A 13,084-nucleotide genomic window follows, 5' to 3' on the forward strand; every position below is an offset into this window, starting at 1 on the left:
TACAGTTTAATTAGCCTTAAATTTGTATTTTTAGGAATAACTGTGTGACTGTTAAAGTCAGAGAGGCTTATTCTTTATCGTGGCCTCTGTAAAGGAAATGTGATTAGATATGTTGTCCTTTGTACTAGAAAACCTTGAATTCATACACTGCCTCTCCAGTTTTTAGGCAAAAAGAAAAAACAAAAACAAAAACAAAACAGCCAAAAACAGGAGATAAGCCTTGGAACAGACCCTGCTCAGAGGTAATTTTTAGAATAAAATGACTTTTCCTAAAGCCCTCCATGTATCACATCATTCCTGTATTTCTTTGGTGTGTGGAGAAGAATAAGGGCAGAAACATAATCATTCGACCTCGTATACTGAGGCTAGTTACTGGATGTTGAGGACTTTGCCAGCGTTCATGCCTTCATGGATTCATGAATTGAGACAGGATTTACACAGGAGCATATGTTCTTATGTGGAAAGACTCTTCTCAGATTCATATTGACATGGAAGGTCTTTCACGTATGTCTTGCTAAAAATATGAATCTGAGAAGATTAGAAGGCAAGGATGGAGAAATGGGTGAGAAAGAAGGCTCCCAGGGCACTGAGTGAGCTTGTCTCCACATTTCCTAATTTTTGCCCTGCCTGGTTGGCGGTGCTGAATTTCTTGCGGGGAAAGGCCTGCGGTTCTGTTACCGACAGGGGAACAGGAATTGTGGTTGCTGCTGGAGTGCCGTCAGGAGGATATTTATGGTCTGTATTGAGTGGCTTTGAGCCTACCCTGGTTCTGGATCTGCCTCCTGCCATAAAGTTCCCAGTGCTCTTGAGCTGGACCCTGCCCTTGTTGGCCAGACAGTAGTAGTTAATGATAAAGTGGGCGGCTGCATGACGTGGCGCGTGATGGACTTGGCGGCTCACAGCCTGCAGGTGCTTGTGCTTCAGCTGGGCTGCAAACCTAGCAAACAGCAGGTGTCTTTCCCTTGCTTTGCTGGTGACTGTGTTGGTTTCCCGGCCTTTCCCTGAGCTGGCTTCATAGGCTGGAGTATATGGTCAAGTCACTAATCAGAACCCATGATTCTTTGTGCCACACGTGCCATGCCAAATTAAGATTTACAGCACCACAAGAAAATGTAGTTCATGAATTTAGTTTTCTCTTCTCTCCTTGAATTCAGGTGAGACATCTAGATCTGCCTTACAGAAGGCACCAAAAGCAGGTGGTGCTTTCCACATTTTAGCTCATTAAGGTATAAGGGCTGATGTTTAAAAAAAAAAAAAAAGAAGAAGTGAAAGAAAAGTTCTCACAGAAATAATAAAAAATGCAAACTTCTTTGGTTTATAAGTTAAGGTATACCATGTATATTTGTATTAACCCTTGAGTGCTCTTAGAATAGAGTGAGGTTTTATCTGTTTAGTTTGCATTTGCAAGTGACAGAAAATTGCACATGAGCTAATACACATCTTCCTCAAATCTGCCTTCCCGGAGTGCAGTACTGAGAGTAAGTGTCAAATCTTTGTTGATCCAGAGTTCGAGCAGTGTCCCCAGGGCTCTATTATTCTTCCTTTGCCAGGTCCATTCTCAGGCTTTCCTTTCCTTGTAGCAGAATTACTGTGGCATAATCCTTACATTCAAATATAATGAGAAAAACCATTCTTTTCTAGTAGTTTCTCTAAAGTCTCAGGGATCACTGTGCCTGGACCAGCTTAGGTCACATCCCAGCCCAGAATCAAACTAGAATACAAGCAGTGTTTCAGACCCTATTCTGCCTATTCTAGAGCTACTGGAAAGGTTTTGTGTGTGTGTGTGTGTGTGTGTGTGTGTGTGTGTGTGTGTGTGTGTTTAGCTGGGAAATATTTTCTTCAAAATGATTCAGTAAAGCACATGTTGGAGCCTTTTATTATCATGAAAAAACACTGTTCCTGGACTGCTTAAATCTTGCTTAGTTTTCTAGAAGTGATAATTTCTTGGTTGGTTTTCTGGGTAAGTCTAGCATCCCCCAGTAGCAAGGAGCTAGGAATTTTGCTGATGCTACTGGGATGCTCACAGCATGGTATCAATTACAGCAGGTCTTAATGGATGCCATACTAGGTACCTTCAGTGTGACATTCACTCATTTAGCTTTCACTGTGTGCCGTTACAACAAAGATTGGGGCTGCGTGGCTATTTTCAACATATGTTTTGATTGTCTCTTAAAAACACGTGTTCCGTTTCTCTCTGTTCATTCAGATTCATTTTGGGTGACTGTCTTGTCAGCTTGGGACTGGGGAGAGGGAGGACAGGCTGTGCTTTGGCAGCACTTCAAGCCTGGAGCAGCATCCTGCAGCCAGCACCATAAGCTGTATAATTTGTCCATGGAGGCCTATGCATTATAGAAATGAAAATTCCTTCTCTGACAGCACTCATTGCTTAGCACGCAGCAATTTGGCTGTCAGAAACAGCTGGCCCTGTGGGGTGGGACAATAGAAAGGCAAGACCTGAGAGAGGCCAGTGCTTCCTGAAGTCTCCCACTGTGAGAGGATCAGGTTACTGAGACTGTCATTAACAGCAGACTGCAAGGGGCTTGGAGGCACAGCTTCCTCGGAGCAGGAGCCTGTGGCTCAGACAGTTAGTGATTTTTCTTTTTTGCTGACAAATTTAAAAAATTAAAAGTAAACTATGAACTTTCGATGATGCACAAATGCCCCTTTCTGATGTGTCTTCTGATAAGTGTTCCTGAGGAAGTCCGTCCCTTCTAAGCTATCACGGTTGTCATTGGTGCATAGTGAGAAACTCAGAGAGCAGTGGGTAGCTGGCCCTGCAGGATGGAATTTGAAGCACCTGCGTTTTGGAGTCTGTAACTTAGTTCTGTTTCCCTTGAATGAATGCGGAAAGGTGTAAGTTTGGGACCCCATGGGGCTTGTGTGTCCATGGAGTAGAGAAAGGGTATGTATATTTTCTAGACCCAGCCAGGGTGAGCGCAGGGCAGAGGAGCTGTGTGCCTTCAAGCTGTTCCTCAGCGTGAATCTTCAGTGGGGCTGGCTCTGTGCACTTTCCTGTATTGATTCCATGACTCATGGAGCATGATCTGAGCAAAAAGCTCTCTTTGGCTGTGGAGGAGTCGGCTGTCTGTGATAGGAGGACATATTCTTTGGGTCGAACAGCATCAGGTCTTTCCTATTATTAATACTCATGTGTTAAAATACACTAGTGATGTACTCACTACGGATATCTCAGAGTTTTAATCTTTTTCCCTTTTTGAGAAAAGTCTTTTCAAGTAATTTTCCATTTAAATATTACTCCTGACTTTTCACTACTTGGCTTCTCACCTAGCAAAAACAGTACAGAGACTTTATTATTCCTTGTTTTGAGAAAAGATACATATTCAAATGGCAAGGGTGTAGTGGGGATTTAAAGCAACACAGTGTCATGTACTTTGCCGCGTTTCAGAGGCTCTGCATGGCCCAAGACGCCTGTGCTGCTGGGAGTTTGAGTTGTTCATGGCCTGAACTGTACTTTTTTCTCCCTTTCCCTCTAAATTTGCTTCCCTTTTACATGATAGAGGCTGGAGTTCCCAGATGTTGTTTGGATTATAGAGCGTGTGTAGGGAGGGGAGAAAAAGCTTTCTTAATGATAATAACAGAGTCAGACTGGCTGGTTCTGTACTGACAGGAAAATGGAGAGATAAAAACTCCATTAATGGTGTGTGCACTGCCTAAGTAGCCAATAAAACAATGCTGTCCTCACTGGAAGCTGGTCCAGACCGGCAGTGCTTTGTGCCAGCTGTGGGAGACAGCAGCTGAGGCGAGGGGTGGAAGGGTTCTGAGTTCAGAGCCCAAGCTCCTGCGACGCTTGGAGGGTGGTTCTTTGTTCTTTCTCACCTCTTTTCTTCTTCTCCTCCTCCTGCCCATTTCCCACACTGAGCCCCTCTTAATGCTTGCTCTTCTAGAAATTGAACCACATCTGATTAAAATTTTGTTGTTGCTCATAGAATGAAGTTGACTGGGGTTTCCAAGCCTATTTGTCTGGGGTTGTGACCATAGAAATGTCAATTTATATAAAATGTACCCAAGAGTTACAGTCTCTGAAGTTTGATAGAATAATCACTTATCATAGAGATAACACTGTATTTCCCCCTGTATCTTTGAATTAATTTCTGTGCTCAAAGAATTTCTGTGCTCAAAATGGGTAGTATTTTTTTTTTTTTTTTAAGTACTGAAGATTGAACCAGGGCCTTTCTCACTCTAGGCAAAGTCTCTACTAGTGAACTTCATCTGCATTGGCTACTCCCCTCCTTTAAAATTTTTTGAGACAAAATTTCTCAAAGCCTCTGCTCAGAGTTTACTTAGATTTTCCTGTTTCAGCCTCCCTAGTAGCTAAGATTCAGGCATGTGACACCATGCCTGAGCAGGAAAGTTTTTTAAGTATCTGATTTTGGAAGGTAACATTGGGGAATTGCAAAGGCTTGATTTTGTCAGCATTTTCTGTGTGCTTTCTGAGTTCCTCCTACTAAAGTCCTCTTCTCCTTTGCACCATGTCCCTGGGATCTTACTGCCTCACTGCCAGGTAAGCCCTTAAGTCTTAGGGGAAGGGAAGGAAAGAAGTACTCTTTAAGTGGAAAGCATCCCTCTAAATTCAAAAGCAAGGTAATCCACTTACCTTACAGTGTCTCTGTTAACCTGTGAACTTAAAATCCAAGTTACTTGAACTTGTTTTCTTGTTATTCAAGAGAGAGGAGACAGATATAGATATTTGATGTTTATTTTTGTGCCATCTCCTATCTATAGATTTTACATATTAAGAGGTTGGTATTTATAGTCTCATTCTATAGAAATCAAGGAACTGACTTAGTAAGGCTGCATTCTGTTTCTCCTGCTCAGGATGTAACTGGAATGAAACTTATGCTACAAACCCACCAACTGGTATTCACTGTGTGTAATTGCAGGGGATGTGGAGTAGGAGGTGGGTAGACCCTCTGGAATTCTGGTGGGGTGGGGTGGGGGAGAATATTGCATTTATCTATTTGTTTGTTTGTACTGAAAATGCAACTAAGGGCCTTACAAGTTCTGCCACTGAGCTCTGTCCCCGCCCCAAATACTGATTTTAAATCTCAGAAGCCTTAAGTCCTAGAAGGCTCCATGGCAGAGGGGGTGGTTGTTCACTTCTAGAATGCTCCCTTGAGTACATGCCCTGCCTCAGGCACCCAGGCATGCCTGGGTGAGGGCTCGGAACTGGTGACAGTGATGAAGTTGTTCTGTGGTGGGAGAGGGGGCCATCACTTCCTGGTGGGCAAAGCCAGGTAAGCCTTGGGAAACCTCATTTACCAGCAAGGTAAATGAATCTTGAGAAAAATACCTGGTTGTGAGCTCAGCCCGGAGTGAATGAGCTTCATCCAGTTTGCTCTCCTGAAATGGAGGGCTTGCAGCAGAATGAAGGCCTTGGATTAAATGTGAAGGGAAGAGCAAGTAACACTTTTAGGTGGAACCTAAGTTTCGTTTTTGGAAACTACATGAGCTGTCCCAGTGTTCCCAGTGCAGACCGATTACTCTGGCCACACTAAGTGGCCATAATACTCCAAACATGATTTCTTCTTTCTTTTGACTAAAGATGGCAAAATAATGCCTGTGGGCAAGCTGTATTCTTTTAGTAAAATTTATGTTAGGCATCTAACAAGTATGTTGTATAGTTTTATTTCGATGGCAAACTGGAGAGACTGTTGTAAGGAAATATGACCCCTCCACGATTAATATTAGATATCGAATGGCCTTTAACACATCGTGTTTGCTTTACTGTGCCAACTTGTCTTTTTCTAAATGTCAGACCGTCACTGTGTCAATTTTATGTGTTAAAGCTCTTGAATGAATTTCAGGTGTGACACTGTGGTTTTCATTTTTATATTTTATAGTAGTAGCTTAAATGGCTCCAGGATGTTTCGTAGATACTTTCTGTGTCCATATTGATGAAGAGTGGTAATGCCCACTAAAGCTGGGGTTAGCTGGTGGGGTTGGCTGGTTGGTGACTTGCTTTCAGTTTTTCTGTTCCCTATCTGATGCTGGGGTTTGAATGGGAATCTGTTCACGGTTATAGCTTTCCTTTTGTTCTGTCAATAATGTCTACTGTTTGAGGAATATTTGTTTTTGCAGTTCTTTGCAGCCCTGATGTGGGGCAGAAGCAGAGTATAGTCCATTGGGGATATCACCATGTGCTTTATTAATCATTGTTGAGGTATGGACATTTTGACAAACATCACAGCTTCTTTAGCGCCATTCTTTCGTGCATTCTCTTGTGTTGAGAATGAGAAAAGAAGGGATTCAGAGTCAAGTCAAGGTAATTAGTTTTTAGTTGGTAAAAGGTAAAAACTAATAAGAAAAGGAAAAGCATGAATATTACATAAGTCAGAATTATGGATGTGCGCATCGATAATCGTAATAACTTACTGCAAATGGTTCTGAGTGCTTTAAATATCTTAACTTATTTAATTCTTTTTTTTTTTTTTTTGAGAGACGTTCTTGCTGTGTAGTACAGGTTGGTGTGAAGTTGCTGTATAGCCTAAACTGGCCCCAAATTTAAGCAGTCCTCCTGCCTTACCTTCCCCAGTTGTTGGGATCACAGGTGTGCAGCACCATGCCTAGCCTGCAGGGCGAGGAAAGTGATAATTCTTATAGTAACTGTAAAGCAGATAAAGCTTTTAATCTAAATTTTACAGATGAAGGAAATGAGGCACAGTAAGTTAGTGCCTAAGCCTTAAATTTGGAGATGTCACGGCTGTAATTTTTAACTCAGGATATTATTTTATTTCAGTCCTGGGTTTTGACCACAGTGTAGGGGAGACGGAATAGCGACTGAGGACATGTGGAATGGGATGTAGATTGCTGGCAGCTTCCTAAAAAAGAAGTATTAGGAACCTAATACTTTGGTTTCAGTTGCTTTTTTTAATGGTACTGGGATATGAACACAGGGTTGTTGCCGTCCACGAGCCCGCTCACTGAACAAGGTTCAGGAGCTCTGACCGGGAGGGTAAGGCACGGGATCACCAAGCAGACCCCAGCGGAGGTTTCTGGAACGCTTCCGCTTTATTCAGGAAATGCGCAGGCTTATATAGGAAACCATGGGGGAGGAGCATGGAGGAACATTTAATGTTAGGTGATTTCTTATTGGCCAGACATGGCAGAGTGACTTTTCTTGGGAGAGGCGAAGGAGTCACAAACTAGGGGCAGAGGTGTAGCCTGTTGGACCCAGTATCTACGCACTTAGCTCAGTCTTAGCAAGATCTCCGAGTTAGCTCAGGAGACAGGAGCGTGCGGCTCACCTGGCCCAGCCAGGCTTGAACTTCTCCCACACAGGGTCTTCACACTGAGCTGCGCACCCGCCCCCCCCGAGAAAATTTTGGGACAGAATCTGGCTAAGTTACCGAGGCTAGGCTAGCATTTACAATCTCTTGCCTCATCCTCCCAGAGTGCCAGAATTACAAGTATGGGTTGCATTTTCAGTGTATAGAGATTATCTTAATCAGTTTGGGATACTATAACAAAAGACCATAGGCTGGATGGGTTATAAAGAACTTAGCCTTCACTCTTGTGGAAGTCTTAAAAGCAAGGCATGAGAGGGTTCAGTGTGTGAGGAAGGTGTCTTGGTTTATAGGTTATGTCTTTTGCCTTACCCTCACATGGTACAAGGGGTAAGGCAGCTCTCTGGGCCTCTTTTATATAACTACTAATCCCACAAAGTCACTAACCTATGAGATTTCATCCTTACGAATCAATCACCTGTTACAGGCTCTCACCTCCTGTCATCACATTGGTGATTAGATTTCAGCATATGGTTTTTATGGGGCCACAGACATTCAGACCATAGCATATGCATGTACAATGTACATATATTCATATAGTTGTACATTTGTATGTGCATGAATATATCTATAGCCATGAGTCCATACTGTTTTTGAGAAATAGCAGGAAGTGTATGTGTGTGATAGTAACTTCTTTTGCCATCATTGCTGTTTGATGTACAATAAACTTCACAGTTGAGAACCATTCATCTCCTAGAGAGAGAGCATCCTCACATATGGAAGCTTTTCCCAGCTCTGGCATTTCCCTACTTCTGTGGATTATTCACATTTATTTGCCTCTTTCTTAAAAAAATAAAATACCTTACATGTTGGATTTGTTTTTGCCAGAGGTACTAGGAATTGACTCTAGCTCAGAGGTAGAAATTAAAGTGCCTTTTTGGAGTCTGAGCTGTGAAAGTCCTAAAATTGTGTTTAAAATAGACATGTTTACAACTCATTCTTCATGTGTCCAAAGTAACAGTGATGGAAGGGTGCCTCACAGTTGTAATAAACTAGTCTACATCTGGTGATAAGTTCTGAGAGGATTGTTGAGCTTGTGCTAGTGTGTGTTATCTGAAAATAAACCTGACTGCACAACAGTGCAGGCAGAACCAACTAAAGTGCTGTACATGAAACAACTAAAAACAATTTTAAAAATATTTTCCACTAAGGCAAAGTTGTAAAGGTGACTATAATGAAAGACAAAGATATGAGGAAGAGTAAAGGGGTTGCATTTATGTTATTTTTGGATAAAGACTGTGCAAAACTGCTCCAGAGCCATAAAAAACAGTTGTTGGTAGAGTGATGAAGGCAAGCACTGCTATTGACAATGGGAGAGCAACTGAATTCATCATAAGGTGAAACTACTTTGATAAATCAAAGTGTTATAAATGTGAGGAAAGCGGATACTTAAGTTATTATGCCTGTCCGAAAAATATGCTTGGAGAACGTGAGCTTTGAAAGAAGAAAGAAAAGAAGAAGAAAAGGAAAATTGCCAAACCAGAAGAAATTCAGGACGTAGCAGAGAGTGAAGGTGAAGGGGAAGACCCCACTCTTGATGGTCTCAGCCAAGCCATCACGGCCCAACAAACCAAGACTGAAGAACAGAACAAATGGAAACTGGTGCAGGGCGCCCGAGAATAAAGAAGAGCACATACTTCAGTGATGAGCAAGAATTTAGTAGAGTTGTATAATGTAGATGGAAGGAAAATAAAAACCATCTGTAGTACAAAAAAATAAAGCTATTATCTGAGGGTCTTCCAATACTTAATGCATTTGGAATTAAAACGAATAGAACCTAGCCTTTTTCTTCCTGCCAGTTTTAGGAAATAAGCCATTCTGACACTTATAGGAGATTATCACTTCCCTCTGGAATTTAAAAAGTAGAAAAGCAAAGTCAGGGAAATAAATGCTTACAAAATGGACTAGGGTTTAGTGACCCAAAGCTGGGTTGAATTTTTCTCAGAGTTGTTGACAGTGTGAATGGTAAACATTGACAATTGCTAATGTTTTTATTTCCTGTTTTATATTTATTTTCCTTTTATGACCTGTCTTCTAATTGGAACAGTCCTGAGGGTATGAACTGTTTCTAGCTGTGTCTATCTCAGTGATAGTCAACTGTGTCTCCTGGAGAGAAACCATCCTCCAGGTCTGCCGAAGAGCATCCTGCGGGTCCTTAATGTGCAGCCAAGTTTGAGGACCAGAAGGCTCTTCTGGGCTTTGGCCCTGGTGTTTCAAGTAATCCTTGCTTGACCTTTCTTTCTAGACCTGTGAGCTCATGTATGTGCAGGGCATCAGGGATGTGAGTATGCAGAAAGCCAACTTCTGCAGCATGAATACTAATTTGTTAACAATGTATTGGTCTCTGGAGGAAGTTTCAATGAGAGCATGTAGCTGGCTGTGGTGTCTCCTCTACTGGGGGAAAATAGGGCTGGCAAATCGCTAGGCTATGCGTCTTCTTGAATTTCTTCTTTTTATTATTCTAATTATTATTATTATTTTGTGTGTGTGTGGTGCTGGGGATAGATCCATGGGCCTCACATGTTAGACTTGTGCTCTTACCATTGGGGTAAACTGCTAGCCCTTGAATTTCTTTTTTGAAATGTGGCAAAGTTTATGTACATATGTGGTGTACATACGTATGAATGCAAGTACACATATATACATATGTGTACATATGTTTTGTAGATACATGTGTACATAAAACCTTTAATTGTTGCTCGGACAAATAGAGCACATTTTAGATAAGAATAGTGTTGAAATCTCTATGAAGAATTAATTTCAGGTCTGTGTGTAGCTCAGTCATTGAGCACTTGTCTGGCATTTCCAAGTCCCTAGATTAGTTCCGTAGCCAAAACAAAAGAATTAATTTCACATTAGAAATTCTGGCCTGGTTGAGAATTTGGGTTATTGATGATAAATATAGATCTTTCGTATTAATTGTCAAGTTGCTTCTTAAGAGTTGCAATATCACAAATAATCGAAAAGCTGATGTTTCAGCCTGGGCTGATGTAAATTAATCACAGGTGTGGAAACTCGAGGCTTGTGATAAAAAGATTGCTAACACAATAAACTTCCAGAATGTTTTATTTTACAGAATTAATCTATAAAAAATAAATTTTGGAGCAAAACTGTGAGTTCTAATTAATAGTAACCAAAATAACAAGGCAGTGATTGCATTAGTGAACTGAATGATTAATGACACAAGGAGATTAAAGTATGGAAAATGTCTGTGCTTTGTGGCTATGCATATGAAATTATTTGAGTTAAGGAATCCAGAGAATCAGGTCTCGTAGGTAATACACTTTTGATAATTGCATATAATTCTGGAAGCTGACCCATTTTGCATCTTCTCATCCAAAGCACACTGGAGCTCAAAAAGAAGATTCCAGATTTCTGGAAAGTTGTCTTACTTTAGTCCTGAACTGTCACTTCATCATTCTTCCTATTTTTTTAACTCCTCACTTTTGTTTTCTTTCAGCACCTCATGTATCCTTACTTAGATGTTGTTCCAGCATAATTGTATCAGTGTGAGTTTGGTGGTGATTGTTAAATTGTCAGTAATTCTCCTGAGATTCATAGGTGATGTCTGCCATAAGCTCAGAGTAATGTGCTCAAGATCCTGAGGGTCTGGGAAGTGACATTCCTAACACTGTTCAACATGTAACACTACTAGCATGGTTATATGTGGGGTATGCGAGTTAGCTTTTCATTGTTGTTATAAAATACCTGACATCAACTTTAAAGCAGGAAAAGTTTATTTTGGCTCACAGTTTCAGCAGTGGATTTTGGCCTGGTTGTGTTCAGCCTGTGACAACGAAGTATATCAGGGAGGAATTGTGTGACAGAGGATGTCTGTCTACCTCATGACAGCTGAGAAGGAGAGAGAGTGAGTGAGTGAGGGAGAAGAGGGGAGAGGTGCACTCTTTCTTCAAGGGGATGTACCCCGCATGATGTAAGTTCCTTCCAGGAGGCTCTACTTCCTGAATGTTCCAACACCTCCTAGTAGTACCACAGGCTTGTGACCAAGCATTTAACACATGGGCTTTCCAAACCATAGCATCGTAGGAGGAAAAATACATCCATTCCCCACCTCAGCCCCTGCAGTCACCTTGACTGCAAATACTGCATCTGGAAAAAAGGCACTGCATCTGGAAAAAGGCACTGCATCTGGAAAAAGGCCCTGCATCTGGAAAGAGGCCAGTGAGTGAGAGCCCAGCTGCATTACTTATATGGGGCATAGCTCCAATTGACCATCTCAGTAATAATTTTCTGGGAAAAAGCTTAACTTTTTTTTTTTTTGTAAAATGAAGCATCTCCTTTCTTACTTTTTCCGGACAACATCTTAGTTTCCAGTAACATTAATTACACTATTTAGCATGGTACATGAGTGTGGCTCTCCAGTTTTTTTCTTTCTATATTTCTGTGATTTAGAAAAAATGGTTATGTTCTACAGTGCTAGAGTAGGGAATACTTTGTTCTCATACATAAGTCAGTAGGAAACATGGTTGAGTGTATGTTTACTTTGTACATTAAATTTTTGTGTAAAACAAGGAATACTTGTAGATCTTTCTGAGTCTTAGGATTTGGGGAAGGGTTTGCTTTGCTTTGATTTAAAAGTCATAATAGTAATATGCGTGGGTTTTGCTAGATCTACCTCCCTTTTTGTGCATTGTCATAATTATTTCTCCTTTTTGGACTCATATTTCCTTGGAGGTTCCTTCTTATGCTTTGAATACATTATTAGGGTATAGCTAACCATTCATCCACATTTATTAAGCAGTTATTTATAAGACTACCCCTGATGTTTCAGAGTTGAAAAATACTACTTAGAGGAGTCCCTACCAGGGAAGTAGAAAGTAAAATTCAAAAATTTGTTTACTTTTTGGGTGCTAAGATAGTGAAGTTTGGGAAGACCAGATTAGACCTGTATCTCAGACAGGTTTTACATGTGGAGCCTTGATAAGAGTGACGCTGGAGCTGATTCTGAAGTATGGGAATTGGCCAGATGGAAAAAGACATTGTAGGTGGACAGATTCAAAGGCAGAAGGTTAAAAGATCACAGTGTCCTTGGGAAGCTGTAAAGTGCATTTCATGAGGTAATGACTCAATGAACTTGGAGATGAGTGGGCTAGATTGTGGACACAGGGACTCTGCCCATTTAGGGAGCACCACTGACTGCTTTAAGCAGCGGAGAGGCAGCTCCAGGGTGATAATGGTTGCATTGTTGGCAGGTGTATAATGGTGACCACTGAGGACTCAGTTGAAGAACTGCTTGGGGAGGTTTCTGGGCTAGGATGAAGGCAGTGGTAAGTGGGTCTGGTGAACTTGGTTTGTGATTGGTCATCAGGGTAACTAGGTGGTTTCATTCCAGTGAAGGAAGATTAGCAGATTAGGGTCACGGTTGAGGTAGACATGATGACTTTAGTTTTGGGAACCTGCATTTACTCTTGTGCCTCTTGAGAGACTTTCAGATAGATGCCCACTGTTTTTCTAAGTTTTTACTCAAGTTTTTACTCACGTATCCTTCAATGGGAGGCAAATTATTGGTAAGAAAATTAAGTTAAAAATAAAAGCAAACCTCCGTGAGTTAAGTGAACTACTAAATTAAATGAAAAATGTTATTTTTGCTTTTTTTCTTTGGTGAGTGGATTGGCTGCCATCTTGGTATTAGAGTAGGTTGGAAAGCTGTCTTTAATTAAAGCATATCTGATCCTGCTCGCATAATTCTTGAGGAATTCTGCTATTAATTGTAAATGAAATAATGTCTAAACAGAGAATCTTTTTTTTTTTTTTTTTTT

The 13,084-nt window shown here is 41.1% G+C and overlaps 1 pseudogene; it reads left to right on the forward strand.

The window, feature by feature from the left end:
- Positions 1-867: 867 nt before the first annotated feature.
- On the forward strand, positions 868-8,977 carry LOC104850166 (annotated as a pseudogene).
- The last annotated feature ends 4,107 nt before the right edge of the window (positions 8,978-13,084 follow it).

Source organism: Fukomys damarensis, unplaced genomic scaffold, assembly GCF_012274545.1.
Source record: "Fukomys damarensis isolate Sample0158 unplaced genomic scaffold, DMR_v1.0_HiC HiC_scaffold_26, whole genome shotgun sequence".
In the NCBI taxonomy this organism is placed as follows: domain Eukaryota; kingdom Metazoa; phylum Chordata; class Mammalia; order Rodentia; family Bathyergidae; genus Fukomys; species Fukomys damarensis.